We start from the raw sequence: 22,330 nt of genomic DNA on the forward strand, positions 1-22,330 counted from the left end.
TTGTACGGATTCAAAGAAAATGAAAATATCATTGAGGCGAAACGAATGGCAATAGCGAATAATTAATATCTTATTTATTAATTTTTAAAAATTAATAAATTAATATTATTTTGTTTAATAAATTTAAATAATAAAAAGAAGTTGTTATATGATCAAATAAAAAATAATAATAATTTTAAATAAATAATTATTGACGTAATTATATTATTTGAATTAATTCAGTAAATAGATTTATTATTTAAATTATTTATTAATTTTTAAAATATTAATAAATTAAAATTAATTTATTTGAAATAAACTTGTGTAAATTGAAATAATTGTTTTATGATAAAACAAAAGGTTAAAACGATTTGAAATAAATAATTATTCATATAATTTTAATTATTTAAATTATTTTGGCAAACAAATTTATTTTTTAAATTTATTAGTTATTAAAATTTTTAATATTATTAAAGTAATATTATTTTATTTTGAATAAACTTATATAAATTAAAACGATTATTTTATAACAAAACAAAAAATTATAACGATTTGAAATAAATAATTATTTAAATAAAAATTGATTTGATAAATAAATTTATTTTTTACATCTTATACTTATTAATTTTTGAAATATTAATAAATTAGTATATTTTATTTCGAATAGACTTCTATAATAAAAAATAATTATTTTATTACAAAAAAAAAGTTCATAAGGATTTTAAATAAATAATTATTCAAATTGCTATAATTATTTGAACCGATTCAATAAATTGATTTATTTTTAAAATTTTTAACTTATCAATTTTTAAAATATTAATAAAATAATATTATTTCATTTCGGATAAGCTTTTATAAACTAAAACAATTATTTTATATAAAACAAAATATTATAGTTATTTTAAATAGATAATTATTTAAATAGTCTTATCTATTTGAATTGATTCGACAAACACATTTATTTTTTAAATCTTTTACTTATTAATTTTTAAAAATAATTAATTTAGTAATATTTTACTCTGAATAAGCTTGTATGAACATAAATAATTGTTTTATTAGAAAACAAAAATCATAACGATTTGAGATAAATAATTGTTCAAATAGTCATAAGTATTTCAATTGGTTCGATAAGTAGATTTTATTTTTAAATCTCTTATTAATTTTTAAAATATTAATAAATTAATAATATTTTATTTTAAATAATTTTAGATAAATAGAAACAATTGTTTTACGACAAAACAAAATGACATAACGATTTGAAATAGATAATAATTCAAATTGACATAACTATTTGAATTTGTTCGGTAAATAGATTTATTTTTTAAATCTTCAACTTATTAATTTTTAAAATAATAATAAATTCGTATTATTTTATTTTGAATAAATTTGTATGAATAGAAATAATTATTTTACAATAAAACAAAAGATCATAATAATTTGAAATAAATAATCATTCAAATAATCATAACTATTTGAACTTGTTCAGTAAATAAATTTATTTTTTAAATCTTTTTTAAATTTTTTGAATTTTAATAAATTAATATTATTTTATTTCAAATAAGCTTTTATGAATAGAAACAATTAGTTTATCATAAAATAAAAAGTCATAACGATTTGAAATAGATAATTGTTCAACTAGTGATAACTATTTGAACGTGTGTAAAAATATATTTATTTTTTAAATTTTTACTTATTAATTTTTAAAATATTAATAAATTTATATTATTTTATTTGAAATAAACTTGCATGAATAGAACCAATTGTTTTATGCCAAAATAAAAAAAGATAATATTTTGAAATAGATAATTATTCTGATAGCCCTAACTATTTGAACATGTTTGATAAACATATTCATTTTTTAATTATTTCACTCATTAATTTTTAAAATATTAATAAATGAGTATTATTTTATTTCAAATAAACTTATTTGAACTGAAACAATTGTTTTATTACAAAACAAAATGTCATAATGATTTTGTAATATTAATTACTCAAATAGTCAGACTATTTCAGGTTATTAGATAAATATATTTATTTTTAAAATTTTTTACTTATTAATTATTAAAATATTAATAAATTAATATTATTTAAATATGAATAACCTTGTATGAATAAAAACAATTATTTTATGACAAAACAAAAAATCATAGTAATTTGAAATAAATAATTATTCAAATAGTTATAATGATTTGAACTTGTTTAATAAACAGATTTATTTGTAAAATCTTTAACTTATTAATTGTCTTAATAATAATAAATTTATATTATTTTATTTGAAATAAGCTCGTATAAACAGAAAAATTTATTTTATGACAAAACAAAAGGTTATAGCAATTTCTAAAATATAACTGTTTAAATAATCATAATTATTTAAACTTGTTCGGTAAATAGATTCATTTTTAAATTTCTTAATTATTAATTTTTTGTATATTAATAAATTAGTATTATTTTCTTTCGAATAAAATTATTTGAATTTAAACAATTCTTTTATGATAAAATAAAAAGTCATAACGATTTGAAATAGATAATTATTAAAATAGTTATGATTATTTGATCTAGTCTATAAATATATTTATTTTAAAAAATTTTACTTATTAATTGTATACATATTAATAAATTAATATTATTTTAATCTGAATAAGCTTATATTAAACAGAAATAATTATTTTATAATAAAATAAAAAAATCATAACGATTTGAAATAAATAAGTTGTCAAAAAGTCATAACTATTCTAACTAATTTGATAAATAAATTTATTTTTTAGATCTCTTATTAATTTTCAAAATATTAATAGATTAGTATTACTTTATTCCGAACAAATTTATATGAATAGAAATATTTGTTTTATGACAAAACAAAAGGTCATAACGATTTGAAATAAATAATTGTTCAAATAGTCATAATTATTTAAACTAGTTAAGTAAATAGAATTATTTTTTAAAATTTTTTATCAATTTTTGAAATATTAATTATTTTATTTTATTTTATTCTGAATAAACTTGTTTGAATTAAAAAAATTGCTTTATAAGAAAACAAAAAGGTTATAACATTTTGAAATAAATTATTATTTATATAGTCTTAAATATTTGAACTAGTTCGACAAACAAATTTATTTTTAATTCTCTTAGTTATTATTTTTCAAAATATTATAAGTTTAGTATTATTTTATTTAAAATAAGTTTGTATAAACAGAAATAATTATCTTATGATAAAATAAAAAGTTATAACAATTTGAAATATACAATTCTGTAAATAGTCATAACTATTTGAACTAGTTTGATAAACAAATTTATTTTTTAAATCTCTTACTTATTAATTTTTGAAATATTAATAAATTAGTATTATTTTATTCTAAATAAGCTTGAATGATAAAAAAAAATTTGTTAAATTACCAAAGAAAATATAATAACGATTTGAAATAGATAATTGTTAAATGGTCATAATTATTTGGAACGATTCGGTAAATAGATTCACTTTTTAAATCACTTATTAATTTTTAAAATATTAATAAATTTGTATTATTTTATTTCGAATAAGCTTGTATGAATTGGAACGATTATTTTATGAAATAGATAATTGTTTATTTAGTCTTAATTATTTGAATTATTTCAGTAAATAGATTTATTTTTTAAATCTTTTAGTTATTAATTTTTGAAATATTATTAAATTAGTTTTTTTTATTTTGAATAAACGTGTAGGTACTAAAACAATTATTTTATAACAGAACAAAATGTTATAATGATTTGAAATAAGTAATTATTCAAATAGAACCTGGTTTGGTAAAAAAAATTATTTTTTAAATCTCTTATTTAGTAATTTTTAAAATATTAATAATTTAGTATTAATTTATTTAGAACAGGCTTGTATGATAAAAACAATTATTTTATGATAAAACAAAAGTTTATAACGATTTAAGATAGATAATTATTGAAATGACCATAATTATTTGAATTAATTCTGTAAATAAATTCTCTTTTTAAATCACTTAATTATTAATTTTTAAAATATTAATAAATTATTATTATTTTATTTTGGATAAGCTTGTACGAACTAAAACAATTGTTTTATGATAAAATAAAATATCATAATGATTTTAAATATAAAATTATTTAAATAGTCGTAACTATTTAAATTTATTCATAAAATAAATTTATTTGTTTAAATATCTTACTGATTAATTTTTGCAATATTAGTAATTTAGTATTATTTTATTTTAGATAAGCTTTTAGGAATTGAAACAATTGTTTTATGACAAAACAAAATGTCATAACGATTTTAAATAAGTAATTGTTTAAATAGTCTAACTATTTAAGCTTATTTGGTAAATATATTTATTTTTTCAAATCTCTTGCTTATTAATTTTTTGAATGTTAATATATTATGATTATTTTATTCCTTATAAGTTTGTATAATATGAAATAAATATTTTATGACTAAATAAAATATCATAATAATTTAAAATAGATAATTGTTCAAATGACCATAATTATTTTAACTAATTCATTAAACAAATTTATTTTTTAAATCTCTTACGTATTAATTTTAAAAATAGTAATAAATTAGTATTATTTTATTCCTTGTAAGTTTGTATTAACTGAAATAATTGTTTTATAACAAAACAAAATGTCATAACGATTTTAAATAGATAATCATTCAAATAGTAATAACTATTTGAACTTATTTGGTAAATAGATTTATTTTTTTAAATCTCTTTAGATTTATATTTTTAAATCTCTTTCTTATTAATTTTTTCAATGTTAATAAATTAGTATTAATTTATTCCAAATAAGTTTGTATGAACTGAGATAATTATTTTATGACTAAACAAAATGTCATAAAGATTTGAAATAGATAATTATTTTAATAGTTTTAACAATATGAACTGGCTCAGTAAATAAATTAATTTTTTAAATCTTTTACTTATTAATTTTCAAAATATTATTAAATTTATATTATTTTAATCTGTATAAGTTTGCACAAACAAAAAAATTATTTTATGACAAAACAAAATATCATAACGATTTGCAATTGATAATTGTTCATATAGTCTAAACTATTTGAATTGGTTTAACAATTGGGATTATTTTTAATTTTCTTAGTTATTAAGTTTTGAAATATTATTAAATTAGTATTATTTTATTTCGAATAAAAAGTATGAACAAAATGAATTATTTGATGACAAAACAAAATGTTGTAACGATTTGAAATAGATAATTATTTAAATAATTAAAATTATTTAAAATGGTTTAGTAAAAAGATTTACTTTTTAAATCTCTTACTGATTAATTTTTTAAATAATAATAAATTAGTATTATTTTATTTCGTACAAACTTATATGAGCAAAAATAATTATTTTATGACAAAACAAAAAGTAATAATGATTTGAAATAGATAATTATCCAAATAGTTATAATTATTTGAATTTATTTGGTAAATAAAATTATTTTTTAAATTTCTTACTTATAAAATTTTGAAATATTAGCAAATTAATTTTATTTTATTCTAAATAAACTTGTATGAGCTAAAATAATTATTTTTTGACAAAATAAAAAAGACAATGATTTGAAATAGATAATTGTTTATATAGTATCAATTATTTGAGATGGTTCAATAAATGAATTTAAATTGGTTAGGTAAACATAATTATTTTTTAAATATCTTGCTTATTAATTTTTAAAATATTAATAAATTCATTTTATTTTATTCCGAATAAGCTAGTATGAATTGAAAAAATTATTTTATGATAAAACAAAAAGTCATAATGATTTGAAATAAATAATTGTTCATAGAATCTTAACTATTTGAATTGGTTTAGCAAACAAATTATTTTTTAAATCTCTTTGTTATTAATTTTTGAAATATTATTAGATTAGTATTATTTTATTTCGAATAAGCTTGTATGAGCAGAAATAATTATTTTATGATAGAACAAAAGGTTACAATAATTTGAAGTATATACTTATTCAAATAATCATAACTATTTTAACTATTTTAGTAAATAAATTTATTTTTACTTATTAATTTTTGAAAGATTAATAAACTAGTATTATTTTATTTTGAATAAGCTCATGTGATAAAAACAATTGTTATATGACCACACAAAAGGTAATAATAATTTGAAATAGATAGTTATTGAAATGACTATAATTATTCGAACTGATTCAGTAAACAGATGCACTTTTTAACTCATTTATTAATTTTTGAAATTTTAATAAATTAGTATAATTTTATTTTAATTAAGCTTGTATGAACTTAAGCAACTGTTTTATGATAAAATAAAATGTTATAATGATTTTAAATAGACAATTGTTCAAATAATATAACTATATGAATTTTTAGGTAAACGAATTTATTTTTTTAACTTTTGCTTATTAATTTTTACAATATTAAGAAATCAATATTATTTTATTTTTGATAAGGTTTTATGAACTGAAATAATTATTTTATGTCAAAATAAAAGTTTACAATAATTTTAAATAAATAATTATTCAAATGGTTATAACTGTTTGAACTTATTTGATAAACAGATTTATATTTTCAAATTTTTTGCTTATTAATTTTTTGAATATTAATAAATTTGGTTTATTTTATTCCAAATAAGTTTGTAAGACATGAAACAAATATTTTATGACTACATAAAATGTCATAACAATTTGAAATAGATAATTATTTTAATAGTTTTAACTATTTAAACTGGTTAAACAAATATATTTATTTTTAAATTTATCACTTATTAATTTTTAAAATATTATTAAATTAGTATTATTTTTAACTGAATAAGTTTCTATGATTAGAAACAATTGTTTATGATAAAATAAAGATCTTAACGATTTGAGATTTACAATTGTTTAAATAGTTATAATTATTTGAATTTGTTTGATAAATAGATTTATTTTTTAAATATCTTACTTATTAATTTTTGAAATATTAATAAATTGATATTATTTTATTTTGAATAAGCTTGTATGATCAAAAACAATTGTTTTATGACAAAACAAAATGTCATAACGATTTGAAATCAATAATTGTTGAAATGATCATAATTATTTTAACTAATTTAGTAAATAAATTTATTTTTTAAATTTCTTATTAACTTAGAAAATATTAATAAATTAGTATTACTTTATTCCGTCTAAGCTTGTATTAATTGAAACAATTATTTTATGATAAATAAAAAAGTTATAACGATTTTAAATAGGCAATTGTTCAAATAATAATAATTATTTAAACTTATTCAGTAAATAATTTTTTTTTTAATTTCTTTCTTATTAATTTTTTGAATGTTAAGAATTTAGTATTAATTTATTTTGAATTAGCTTGTATGAACTGAAACAATTGTTATATGAATAAACAAAATGAACTTATTCGGTAAATAAATTTATTTTTTAAATCTTTTACTTATTTATTGTCTAAATATTAATAAATTTATATTATTTTAATTGAAATAAGTTCATATGAATAGAAAAAATATTTTATGACAAAGCGATAGGTTATAGCAATTTGAAGTAGGTAACGGTTTAAATAGTTATAACTATTTGAACTGGTTTAATATATAGATTTAGTTTTTTAATTTCTTATTATTTTTTGAAATATTAAGAAATTAGAATTATGTTATTTCGAATAAGCTTGTACGAACAAAAATAATTATTTTTCGATAAAATAAAAGGTTATAGTAATTTGAAATAGATAATTGTTCGAACAGTCATAAGTATTTGTATTAGTGAGGCCAATAGATTTTTTTTTTTAAATTCATTACTTATTAATTTTTAGAATATTAATAAATTAGCAATACTTTATTCTGAATAAAAGTGTACTAATAGAAACAATTATTTTATGACAAAACAAATGATCATAACGATTTGAAATAAATAATTGTTCAAATTGTTATAACTAATTGAATTGATTTGGTTAATAGATTTATTTTTTAAATCTCTTATTAATTTTTAAAATATTAATAAATTAATATTATTTTACTTCGAATAAATTTATCTGAACAAAAACATTTGTTTTGCGATAAAACAAAAGGTCATAACAATTTAAAATAGATAATTACTCATATAGCCTTAACTATTGAATTGAGGTGGCAAACAAATTTACTTTTTAAATCTCTTAGTTATTAATTTTCATAATATTATTATATTAGTATTATTTTATTCTGAATAAGCATGTATGAACATAAATAATTGTTTTATGACAAAACAAAAAGGTTATAATAATTTGAAATATATAATTATTCAGATAGTCTTAACTATTTGAATAGGTTCAGTAAATATATTTATTTCTTAGATCTTTTACTTATTAATTTTTGAAATATTAATAAATAATATTATTTTATTTCGAATAGGCTTATATGATAAAAAATAATTTTATTTTTGAAATCTCTAATTTCTCAAATTTTGAAATATTAATAAAGTAATATTATTTTATTTTGGATAAGCTTTTAAGAACTAAAACAATTGTTTTATTATAAAATAGAAGGTCATAATGATTTTAAACTATAATTGTTTAAATAGTCATAATTGTTTGAATTTATTTGTGAAACGGACTTTTGTTTTTAATTTCTTACTTATTGATTTTTTGAATGTAAATAAAATAGTATTATTTTATTTCGAATAAGCATGTAAAAACTGAAATAATTATTTTATATCTAAATAAAAGATCAGAACGATTTGAAATAGATAACTGTTCTAATAGTCTTAACTATTTTGACTGGTTCAGCAAGCATATTTATTTTTTAAATCTCCTACTTATTAATATTTAGAATATTATTAGTTTAACAATATTTTACTTTGAATAAGCTTGTATGAATAAAACAATTGTTTTATGACAAAATAAAGATTGTAACAACTTGAGATATATAATTATTTAATTAATCATAACTATTTAAAATGGTCCGGTAAATAAATTTACTTTTTAAATCTCTTATTAATTTGTGAAATATTAATAAATTAATATTATTTTGTTCTGAATAAATTTGTATGAATAGAAACAATTATTTTACAAGAAAACAAAATGTTATAATGATTTGAAATAGATAATAGTTCAAATGGACATGACTATTTGAACTTGTTCAGTAAACAAATTTATTTTTTAAATCTCAAACTCATTAATTTTATAATATTAATAATTAGTATTATTTTTTTCAAATAAACTTGTATGAATAGAAATAATTATTTTATGTCAAAACAAAAAGTCATAACGGTTTGAAATAAATAATTGTTTAAATAGTCATAACTATTTGGACTTACTCGGTAAACAGATTTATTTTTTAAATCTTTTACTTATTTATTTTTGAAATTTTAATAAATTAATATTATTTTATTATGAATAAGCTAGTATAAATAGAAACAATTAGTTTATGAATAGATAATTGTTCAAATAGTCATAACTACTTGAATGTATTAAGAAAACTGATTTTTTTTAATTTTACTTATTATTTTTGAAGTATTAAAAATTTATATTATTTTATTCGAAATAAGCTTGGATGTATAGAACCAATTGTTTTATGATAAAATAAAAGGTTATAATATTTTGAAATAAATAATTGTTTAAATACTTATAACTATTTTAATTAATTTGGTAAACATATATATTTTTTAATTCTCTTACTCATTAACTTTTGTAATATTAATAAATTAGTATTATTTTACTTCAAATATGCTTATATAAACTGAAACAAATTGTTTTATTACAAAAGAAAAAGGTCATAATTATTTGAAATAGATAATTATTCAAATAGTTCACACTATTTGAACTTATTCGGTAAATATATTTATTTTTTAAATCTTTTACTTATTAATTATCAAAATATTAATAAATTAATATTATTTTAATTCAAATAAGCTTGTATGAACAAAAATAATAGTTTTATGACAAAACAAAAAGTCATAACAAGTTGAAATAAATAATTGTTCAAATAGTTATAACTAATTGAACTTATTCGATAAACTAATTTATTTTTAAATCTTTTACTTATTAATTGTCTTAATTTAATAAATTTATATTATTTTATTATAAATAAGCTTGTATGAGCAGAAAAATTATTTTATCACAAAACAAAAGGTTATAGCTATTTTAAATAGATAATTGTTCAAATAGTTATAATTATTTAAACTTGTTCAATAAACATATTATATTTTTAATCTATGAATTATTAATTTTCAGAATATTAATAAATTGGTATTATTTTATTTTGAATAAACTTATATGAATTCAAATAATTTTTTAATGACAAAATAAAAGGTTATATCGATTTGAAATAGATAATTATTTAAATAATCATGACTATTCGATCTAGTTCGCTAAACATATATTTTTTTAATTTTTTACTTATTAATTATTCAAAGGTTATATTTATTTTAAATAGATAAGTGTTCAAATATTTAACTATTTAAACTTGTTCAATAAACATATTTATTTTTTTAAATTTCTTATTTATTAATTTTTTAAATGTTAATAACTTAGTATTATTTAATTTTAAATAAGCATATATGAACTGAAACAATTATTTTATGACTAAACAAAATGTTAAAACAATTTGAAATAGATAATTATTCTAATAGTTTTAACTATTTGAACTAGTTTCACAAACATATTTATTTTTTAAATCTCCTACTTATTAATTTTTAAAATATTATTAATTTAGCAATATTTGAATAAGCTTGTATGAACAGAAACAATTGTTTTATGACAAAACAAAAATGATAACAATTTGAGATAGATTTTTGTTTAAATTGTCATAACTATTTGAATTAGTTCGATAAATAGATTTAGTTTTGAAATTTCATATTAATTTTCAAAATATTAACAAATTAGTATTATTTTATTGTTAATAATTTGTTATGAATAGAAATAATTATTTTATGACAAAACAAAATGTCATAATGATTTGAAATAGATAATAGTTCAAATGGACATGACTATTTAAGCTTGTTCATTAAACAGATTTATTTTTTAAATCTCTAACTTATTAATTTTTATAATATTAATAAATTAATATTATTTTATTTCGAATAAATTTGTATGAATAGAAATAATTATTTTATGAGAAAACAAAAGATAATAATGATTTGAAATAATAAATTACAATTTCAACAAATTAATATTATTTTATTCCCAATAAGTTTTTATGAATAAAAACAATTGGTTTATGACAAAACAAAATATCATAACAATTTGAAATAGATAATTATTAAAATAGTCATAACTATTTGAACATGTTCAGAAAATATATTTATTTTTAAAATTTTTACTTATTAATTTTTAGAATATTAATAAATTTATATTATATTATTCAAAATAAGCTTGCATGAATAGAACCAATTATTTTATGATAAAATAAAATGTTATAATGTTTTGAAATAGATAATTGTTCAGATAATCATAACTATAAGAACTTGTTCAGTAAATAAATTCATTTTTTAATTGTCTTTCTCATTAATTTTTGAAATATTAATAAATTAGTATTATTTATTTCAAATAAGCTTATCTGAATTGAAACTATTGTTTTATTATAAAACAAAAAGTCATAATGATTTAAATAGATAATTATTCAAATAGTCATAATTATTTGAATTTATTCGGTAGACATTTTTATTTGTTAAATCTTTTTCTTATTAATTGTTGAAATATTGATAAATTAGTATTATTTTAATCTGAATAACCTTGTATGAGCAGAAATAATTATTTTATGATAAAAATAAAATCATAACAATTTGAAATAAAAAATTGTTCAAATAGTCATAATAATTTCAATGTGTTTGATAAATTGATTTATTTTTTAAATATTTTACTTATTAATTGTCTCAATATTTTGTAAGCATTCTTAAACAAGTAGCTGAACGCAGACTACCAAAGGCTTATGATTACCATCAGATGCCAGCTCCATTTATTCAGGTAATGTCTATTTTAGGTTTAACTTGAGATTTTAGTAGCTTAATAATTTTCCAATTGAAAATGTAGGACATATGGCAATCATAGTTGCATTTGGCTGATCAAATTGCTGAAAATTATGGCTTTGCTTGGAAGTAGTGACAAACAAGCAAGTGAAAACATGTATACTGTAGTGGGAGACATATTCAGAAAATGTGATTCATCAAGTAATATAGGAAATGCTGTACTTTATGAGTGCATATGCTGTGTTTCGTCTATATTTCCCAATCCCAAGTTATTAGAGTCTGCAGCCGATGTTAGATCAAGAATTTTAAAGGTATATCTCCTTTATTTAGTGCCTGCTTTGTGGAAGTTCAGAGTCCTTATAGTTGAGGAGCATTATGAGTTTTTTTGCCATATTTGGTGAATCATGCCAGCTCCTGTTTTTGTTGGCATAGTGACAGTCGTAACCTAAAATACATGGGCATTGATGCTCTTGGCCGATTGATAAAGATAAATCCAGAGATTGCTGAGCAACATCAACTGGCTGTGATTGATTGCTTAGAGGTAAAAAGTTTTTTGACTTTAAATTCTGGACATGGTAGCTAGTCTTCATTTCATTTTTTTTACTTTTTATGTTATTTACTAACTTCGGGATACTTTAATATGATTAAACTTGTAGAGGCTGAGATTTATTTATCTATTTTCTAAGTGCTTGTGCTATATGGTCTGATTTAAGCTTACTTGGTTCTGTTAAATGATGCGGTTATGTATGTTATAGCAGAATAGTTGTGTTTAGTGTAAATTCCTTGTGCGTCTATGCCATGCAATTGTCGTTCGTCCATTATAATTATTTACATGACTGCATGACACAGGACCCAGATGACACTTGGAAGAGAAAAACCTTTAAACTACTGTACAAAATGACCAAGTCTACAAATGTGGAGGTTATTGTTGATCGCATGATTGATTACATGATTAGCATTAATGATGATCATCATAAAAATGAAATAGCATCTCGATGTGTTGAACATTGCAGAGCAATTTGCACCTAGCAATCAGTGGTTCATCCAGGTAAAATTTTGCCTTCCACTGGCCAATTAAGTTTCCAAGCTTAGAATGCTAGCCATTCCTGATAATTTTAATTCGCAGACCATGAATAAAGTGTTTGAGAATGCGGGAGATCTGGTGAATATTAAGGTAGCACATAATTTGATGCGGTTGATTGCCGAGGGATTTGGAGAGGATGATGATACTGCAGATAGTCAACTGAGATCATCTGCTACAAGTTATTTTGATGATTGCCTTTTGCACGTGCGTGCACAGCCCATATAGTGTTGCTGTATATCAAATGCATCCATCAAATGAAATAACTAAATATTTAACGTTGTGCATCTTCTTTGACCTTCTTTATCTATATCTTTATTAATGTCCTTTCAGTTTGAGTCTGAAAAAAGAAAACCACTCTTGAAAGCTTGAAACCTCAGATTTTTAATACTTGTGCCTTGTCTATTTTGTTAATGACATGAATATGAATTTCTTATCGAAACCTGCAGTCACTTTTTAACAAACGAGAATTAATGCACTTACTTCAATAAATTTGGAAGTCAAGTGTAGCCAAAGAAAATCTGTTAAATTTTACTGTTCAAAAGTGAGACAAGCTGAAATCAAAATGTTTAATGTGTTAATGATTCCTATGAGATATAGCAAAGGCTTGTGTAACAGGTTAGGGTTTAATGAGATATGCCATGGCAATGAGTTTTATGAACCTATGAGTATATTGGGATTTAACAATCAGTTGGCACATTATTTGGACTTTGATAATTGTATAGACAAATATTGGAGCTTTAAGTCTAGATCTTGAGAATGGATGCAGCAATTGGGTTGAATTTGATCAGAGGGCAGTTTGACTGGAAGCTAAGTTTGGAGGTGGAAATCTATTGCAAATATTAATTAGCTAAACATATGTTTTGGATGTTCAGTGCGAATTCAAATTGTAAAATGTTATGGTGCATTTATAGTCTCATGTGTGAGTTATTCTGCAATAGGGCTGAAGTCAGAAATATAGTACTCTGTACAATACACATCCATTATTCTTTATCTGATTGATGATTGATGTGTTTTTACGGATAGTTGTGTATGCTTCACACCTATCCTTCAAAAGCGACTTTTTTTTGTGCATCTTCACCCTTCTGTATTTTAGTTTAACTATTTTTTTTTGTCCTTTCTTTTTGTTTTTCATATTCTAAGTTGGAATGTTTATTTTTTTTTGGGGCAGGTGGAGTCATACTTTCACATTCTTGGTGAACCAAAGTTGCCATCTGTTTTTCTTCAAGTATGTTCCATTGTATCAAGTATCCTTTCTAACTTTTGTTCCTTGCATGTTTGCAGTACTAAAATCTTGATTTTCAGTTCTGATTGCAGGTAATTTGTTGGGTCTTGGGGGAATATGGAGCAGCTGATGGAAAGTTCTCTGCTTCCTACATTACTGGGAAGTTATGTGATGTGGCAGAGGCATATTCTAATGATGAGACTGTTAAGGTATCAGCTAATATGAATTAATGATGCTTGAACCAGTTATTTCAACTTCTTGATGCAGTTAAACAAGATGTTTGTATGTTGAAAATTCTCATAGTTATCTGAAAATGTCATGTTATAATATTATATTTTCCATTCAACATCTGCAAATGTGTTGATCTCTCTCTTATTTTTGAAGGCATATGCAGTTACAGCTCTCCTGAAAATATATGCATTTGAAGTAGAGGCCGGGAGGAAAGTAGATATGCTGCCTGAGGTTGGTTTCCAAGCACTTGAGGAGAAATTATTTATATTCGAATGCATGGTCATTTCTGTTATTGATGTGGTTCAATATTTGCATCATTGTTAATTTTGTGTTAGATTGCATAATTTTAGCCAACATTGTGAAAATAATTTGAACTAGCTGTGTTTACTTTTCACGCATCTCATTTGTGCTGATCAACATGCTTGGAAGCTAGATCTTAGATTTGTTAAGTTTGGTAATAAGATTATAGTTTTCAACTAAGGAAAAGCTTGGCTTTGGGTTGTTTGGTTGCCTAAAAACAAAAACTTTTAGTGCTGTAATTCTCTCAACGGTAGCTAGCAAGGACTTTTAAAGGAATTAAGAGTAAGTTGTCTTACTAGGTTGAAGTGTATCCGATGAACTAAAATATATTACACATGTATAGACTGCTTGGAACTCCGTTTCTTGGGAGAAAAATGACTTGGAATAAGAAAAATATAGAAATTAATGAAATTTTGACCCTGGTTACAACCAAATATAAGACACATTTTCTTTTCATACGATATGGCAATGAAGAAAATAAATAAAAAAATGACTTGGAATAAGAAAAATATAGAGATTAAGAAAAGTTTGACCTGGTTACAACAAAAAATAAGACATATTATCTGTTCATGGGGTTTGGCTTAGGTGGTGTCAGATTGGAAGTTTGTGTTTGCATTATCTCATTGAATTATTAGTGAACTTCTTTCCGTTAGCAGAAGCCGTCGTTCAGAGAAGAGGTTTTGTTGTAAAAAACTTCTAATTTCTCTCTCCGGGTTGGGTTACATTTTACTAGAAAGGAAGAAAGTAGAAGTTATAATTAAGCCACCATTTACTAGGTTGTTCTGATGTTGAGGTAATGATTGATGTGAAATGAGGTTATGGTTCTCAAAGCAAAAGATTTCATTTTAGAGAAATGTGTCAATATGATCCGCTTTGCAGATTCCTCAAGTGGTCAAAATTAAGTATGGTAACGAGTATTCTGGCACCAGGTTGGGCAAGGGAGTGAGAACATTGTCCGCAGCAACAAGCTTTTAATGCCTTTTATTTAGGAATAAGAATTACAAGGTGGAGATCAGCGGTTAGTGATGCCAATTGTGCAGTATATAGGTAGGGTAGGGATCGCTGCAAATGTCTCGTAAATGGATAATAATGGAACTGCTAGTGACATAATTAATATTTGAAATGGGAATTTCTTTTTAATGGTTACTAACTCTGCTAAAAGCTATATTTATTTTGATGAAAGGCCATGTTGTAGATGCCTGAACATACAATATTTGTGGACTGATATCTCTTTCCTCTCTTGCAGTGTCAAGCTTTAATGGAATAATTATTGGCCTCTCACTCAACAGATTTGCAGCAACGTGCCTATGAACTGCAAGAAGTAATTGGTCTTGATTATTCCATCGGATGCAAGTTGTGAAGATATTGAGGTGCTTTTTAATTGCATTCCACGTTTAATATGGTTTTGAATGTACAGGTTCTCATTTTGTGTGATATCTCTGATGTCTCCTGATTCAATTTCCCTGATATCTTGTTTTTAACTTACGTGCCTTTCTAGTTTGAGCCCCAAATTCTCTTAAAGTCATATTTTTATGAAACTTTTATCCTTAAAAGTTGATTGCATCCTCTTTGGTTAGTTACATATTGAAGCTTCCGTGACCTAAAACTCAGTTTAATAAAAATTCTATGACTTAAACCGATCCGTTCCAGTTTGATATCTGCACTTCATTTAGTTTATCAATTAAGCATATTATCCCTCCTCGCTTCTCCAATGTGAGTTGATTGTAAATTTTGCTACAAAGAAAGAGTAATGACATCACCTCCTTTATCTGTTGTGTTATCCTGCATGGGATAGATTTACAAGGATGTTGGATTTTCTTGTTGAACATTACCAATAGTTGTTCATTTCAGAAAAGGCACTGCATTGGTGTTGGCTCTTGTACGAGTGAGATAATGTTTTTACAAGTAGGTTGGCTTAAAAATTACTTCCATTTTGAAAATGTACTATATTTGTGACAGAACTGATCCACTTAAGTTTTGTTAAATTTTCTTTGCTTTGGGAGTTCATAACAATTATCTTAACTCTTTGACATATAAGTCAATTTATCTGTATATGCTGTGGTGAAAGTTTTTGGGAGCTTCACAAGATGATGACATATTATCTGTGCTAGGTTCATTAATTGATGTCTAAATCCCTAGCTTTGTACAAAAGCCTGGGTCCATTTCTTTTACAGGTTAAGATCATTAGCAATTAATGCGTGTGTTGGCTATTTGTCCTATTAGTCCTTCTGTGTTCTGTCAACCTCATCGTGGTGGAACATTGTTTGTTAATTTATGCTGTAGCTTTTATTGCGAGAGAACAATCATTATTAGTTCTCCTTGCAGGTTAATAAAGGTCTTTCATTCCTTAATGGTTATATCCAAGAGTCGATAGAAAAAGGTGCTCGGCCCTATATTCCTGAGAGTCAAAGCTCTGGAATGTTAAATATATGCAACTTTAGGAACAAGGCCATCGTGAAGCTTCATCACAGTCTCAGGTTTGAGGCATATGAGCTTCCAATACCAACAGTGCTATCTAGGAATCCTCCGGTATCAGTTGTTTCAACTGAACTTGTCCCAGTTCCTGAGCCAATATATCCTAGGGAGAGGTAACAGACGCCTTTGCCATCCATGTAATCAGATGCCGGGTCGTCAGAGCTCAAGCTGCGAGTAGATGGAGTCCAAAAGAAGTGGGGTAGACCAACATACTCTCCTGCAACATCTACCTCAAATACCACATCGCAGAAAACAGTTAATGGGATCACACAAGTTGACGGGGCAAGTACCGCAAATCCCAGGACACTTGAAACCTATGATTCAAGGAAACCGCAAGTTGAAATTTCTCAAGAAAAGCAGAAACTTGCTGCTTCACTGTTTGGAGGTTGATCAAAAATGGAAAAGAGGTCAGCTACTGGTTATAAGATTTCAAAGGCAAGCAGCCACACGGTGTTGAAGTCTCATGTGCCAAAGTCTACTATGGAAGTTCCATCAGAGAAGACAGCTACTGTTCAACAGCCCCGGACATGCTTGATTTGGGGGAAGCAACTGTTGCAAGTACTGCTCCTTCGTAGATCCATTTTAAACAATTGGAGGGTCTCCTTCACACAACTCACGTTGCTTCAGCTGTAAATCATATGGTTCGACTGCTGCTTCCAAATCACCTGATATAATGCATTGTATGTAGAGACACCTACTGTCATACACTATAAAGATGACGGTGATCATTTATCTGGCTTGTCAAATCGTTCGATACCAAACATGCCTTGTGGTACTACAGCCTCGCAACCAATGCAAAGTAGCAAGGGTCCCGACCCTCAAGATTCATTGGAAAAGAATGCACTGGTTAGGCGGATGGGTGTGACTCCATCGAGTCAGAATCCAAACATGTTTAAAGATCTACTTGGATGAAGTATATTTCTAGGATTTAGAGCTACCAAATTTTGGTGCGGTTTTCCATACTGCTGGGCAGTCGATATGTAGGTAGACTTGCAAGCTATGTGCTATTATGAGCAGCTAAGCAGAGAATACATATAAATTTGGTTCAGCGACGTGGAATGGGGTTTAGGATTCAGGTAGGTAGGGGTCTGTAGTTGTTGGAGACCAGAGGTATTTTTTTTCTTTAAATTTTACGTAGAGAAGAGCACAAACACCGGTATTCTCTTCATTGATTTGCCTGTAGGGCCTTTCGTGGCTGTTCCAATTGTCAGGTTTATATGGGTCATGTATATGCCCAAAGGAGGAGGATTTTTCCAAGCACGCTTGCGCGCTTTTGCATCGTACGATGTTTGAGTCTCTTGTTGTTATAATAATGCTGTATAAATAGTAGTATAATAAATTGGTCGCCTTTTTTTTTTTTTCCATCGTAATTTTTCCTGAAGACATAAATATGTTCATAAATCTGTCCCAGTTGGAGAGTGCTGAGGAAAGGTTATTGTTTCTCTAAGTTTTGATCACACACTGATGCATAGACAGAGATAGAAGCCTTTGATCTCTGTGCTCTTCAGACTTAGAAGAATTTCTTAGTTTCTAGTTTCAGGTTGTACATTGGAAGCATCCTTAGCACCTGCAGCCACAGCCATATCACCTGCGGAATTCTGCTGCAATCCCGATGCAATAACAGAATCCTCCATTTCCGGAATCATTTCATCCACGCGCTTTTCCTCTCAACTTCACGTTCGCCATTGATGGAGCTTGGGAGGATGAAGCAACCTCAACATTACTTTGAATCGATTGAGCAACAGTATTAAATCCACTGAACCATCAAGTGGTCGAACAACTGAGGAACAACTTTTGCCTCTCAAACGAAGCATAGAAGAACTAGAATCTGTCGCTATGACAAGGGACAAAGAATAAACCGACAGCCCCGATCGAAAAGAGAAATTGAGGAGAAAGCTATGAAAAGCGCCTAAAAATGTTGGAAAAAAGGGGAAGCATGGTTGCCATGGCAGACCTGCTAACATGAGCCGAGAGAAACACTAAACGTTGTTTATGAACCTTCAAAGATCACAAAGTCCTATAAGTTTTGCCATGTCAAAGCAAGCCCCGTCTTGCTGCTGCCACTTAATGCATTTATTTCCATAGTGTATCAACTCCTGTGTTAAGGTTATGGACGTGAACTAGGGAAGCGAGTTGGTGTTGACAGATCTCACACAAACCGGACAATTATCATTGATACCGTTGTTTGTTTTGTGGAATGAACCCTATGATCAAAAAGTGGTCCTAAATATGATTGATTTTAGCATTTTCAAGGAAAAAGTGGATAAACAAATACAAGTTAGATTGTACTTTGTTTTCGTGCTGTAGTTTAGTTCATATTATCCCTAAAGCTGCATAGCATCTCAGATTGCCGGGTCCCTATGTTCATTCTGGAACAAGAAATGCTTTATACTTTCGACACCGAGTCATGTTTCCTATGGTGATTATTATTCCTTCCTATATGTATTATTTGAACTCGAAAACCAAGTTTTATATTCACATGGAGCCAGGTGAGGTGCACTTATTTCATTTGAACTTACGAGGAGTTTGAATGCAGGACTAAGGTAATGGATGCGGTGCACAATCTGTCAACAGCAAAAATGGCTGAGAGCCTCAGATCCAGTACTTAAGGGGCGTGCTGGAATGGTAAGAAATGAACTCATGAAAGTTTTCTATTACAAAGTTACTTAGTAGCCGACTATAACCCTTTTCTCTTTTTCAGTCCATATTCATGTTTTTACCGTCATTTTTGTGCTTAAAGTATGAAGAAAGCAAGGTATGCCATCAAAATAGTTATGAAAAATTTTGTGGACAGTTTTCAAATGAAGTAGAACTGTGTTATTGGGGTTTATGGACTTGGTTTGCAGTTTGGCTGAAACTATGCGTTATGGTCAACCCTTGTTGATTTTGCTTTGTTGTAGGTTATGGATAAGATATTGGAAAGCCATAGAAGGCTTATATCCAATTTTGTTTAGAGGCTGAAGAACAGAATCGCCTCATCCTTGAGCTACTTAAAAATAAAACACAAGGAGTCTCGGGCATGACAAATGCCATTAAGAAGGTATGTATTTCTCATTATGAAAATTTTCCCTCTTTTCCGAAGGAATGTATTTGTTGAAGTATGGGATTGAAGCCATTTGTTTGATAGGTAATTATTTAATTTGGGAAAATCTTAATCTCGATTGACCTAATGCTATTTTTGCAGTTATAAGGTGGCATTTTAAGTTATGGCCTTACGGGAACATAAAATTTCTGGCTTTTAATGATCTGCAATAGGTCGGCTAAAGTAGTGATTGATTTGTGATAGAAGAAAGGCAAAGCTGGGGGGAATTGCACCATTTAAAAAAAAAGAGACAAAGCTGGGGTAGATGACCGGGCAGCCGGGCGAGTGGGGCAGGTGACCTCTTACAAGTTTCATCTATCAATTTCTACATGATACTAAGCATTATTTTGATTGTTTCATTTTTTCCTAAAATATACATGTATTACTTTATTAGAATGTTACCATATTGTGGAAGAATGTGGATTTCTCTGATTCTATAAGAACTAAAATTTCAGTGAGCAGTACTTAGCTGTTCCTGGGTGCTGCGCTCCTTAAAATTTTAGTTAATTCGCTTTGTGTATTTTTATTGGCTTGTGTAATTTTCCTTTCTCTGCTGCCAAATATATGTACTTTTTTTATGAAAAGGAAACTCACTGCCATTATTTCTTCATATTTTCCGTCATGATTGTTTATGGTCACTTCAAAAGATATACGTGTAAGTTACACTTTGTATGCCGTGTTTCTTTAACAGAATCCACTTCCATATCTTGCTCGGTACCCTGATGCAGACATCTTAACGCCAAGTGACGAAGTTGTGCCAACAGTTGTCGACGACAGATTGGCTGACTGGAAAGAAGGTAAAAACGTGTTTCAAAAAATATTTCCTATTCATATGCTTGTCTTGTTTTCAAGATGTGTGCAGAGCAGGGACTGGTCAGCTTTTCTTGCCCTTTGTTGTTAACATGCATGTATTCTATCAGATCTCAAGTCACACGACTATTTTGCACATTTTTAAATTTCTTCTTTTTAACTGATTTTTTCTTTTCCTTATAGCAGTTGCTGCTGCCTACAATATAGGAATTTTCCACTGGCGTCCGACAGAGTCTGAAATAAAACTGGCAAAAAAATGGAAAGATATGCTTTTGGCTGATGATAAGATATGGGATCAGAATGGATTTAATGAACTTGTACGTAGGCAGACAGGGCGTTGAGGATGATAGTCGACTTTTTTATTCTTTTGATGGAAATCTCAAAGCTCGGAATTCTGCCAGAGTATATTTTGTGGTGGACACTTATTTTGTTCAAGTAGGATCCATATGCTAGTTCCTAGTGATCGTATGCTAGTTCTTAGTGATTTTGATATGGTCTCATTCGGTTTTTTTTTTTTTTTTTTACTGATGGTTGTTAAATTTTAGTTTCTTCACTTATATATCTATGCATGTTTACGCTGTGAAACTTCAATTATCTTTTCTTATACCTGTTAATAAATAGCCTTATATGTTATACACCAAGCTTGTTCTAAGCCTTAATGCTATTGGCAGGCCATGAATGAACAACTTAAACTGGAGCCATATGCATTGCAAGCCACGATCCAATACGCTGGCACTGAAAGGAAGCGTCATCAACTGTGGGAAGCTATGGTTTTTTATGATCTTCCAGCGTAGTATGATGCACCAGGTAATTTTGTGCCAGTTATTTTTTAGACGTGAAGTTAAGAGCTATATGAGTAGTATAAATGTTCTACACCAACTATAAAGCGTCAGGCATTTATGTGCCAGCTGTTATGTAGATTTGATGTTAGGACCATATCCTCTCCCTAAATGCTCTCTTAGCCAACACAGGTAGAAAACATGATACGAGTGATATAAAAAAAACACGATATCAAAGTTTATGGTTTTGATTTTTGAGTTTTGGGATTCGAAGTTTTGGAGTTTTTGAGAGTTAGGGTTTAGGGGTTAGGGTTTGAAATTTAAGGTATCTAAGGTTTGAGGGTTTAAGTGTCTAAGGTTTAGAGGTTTAGGTTTTCGAGGTTTTGAGATTTGGGATATAATATTTTCGATAAAGATACTGATTATTGGGGTTTTGGGTTTGGGGGGGTTTTAAGAAAGTTGAGGTATAA

At 25.5% G+C, this 22,330-nt stretch overlaps 1 pseudogene; it reads left to right on the forward strand.

Moving 5' to 3' along the window:
* Positions 1–45: 45 nt before the first annotated feature.
* On the forward strand, positions 46–19,145 carry LOC149515199 (AP-4 complex subunit epsilon-like; annotated as a pseudogene).
* The last annotated feature ends 3,185 nt before the right edge of the window (positions 19,146–22,330 follow it).

This window comes from Durio zibethinus, chromosome 14, assembly GCF_047325235.1.
Source record: "Durio zibethinus cultivar Kanyao isolate XHJ-2024 chromosome 14, ASM4732523v1, whole genome shotgun sequence".
Lineage (NCBI taxonomy): Eukaryota > Viridiplantae > Streptophyta > Magnoliopsida > Malvales > Malvaceae > Durio > Durio zibethinus.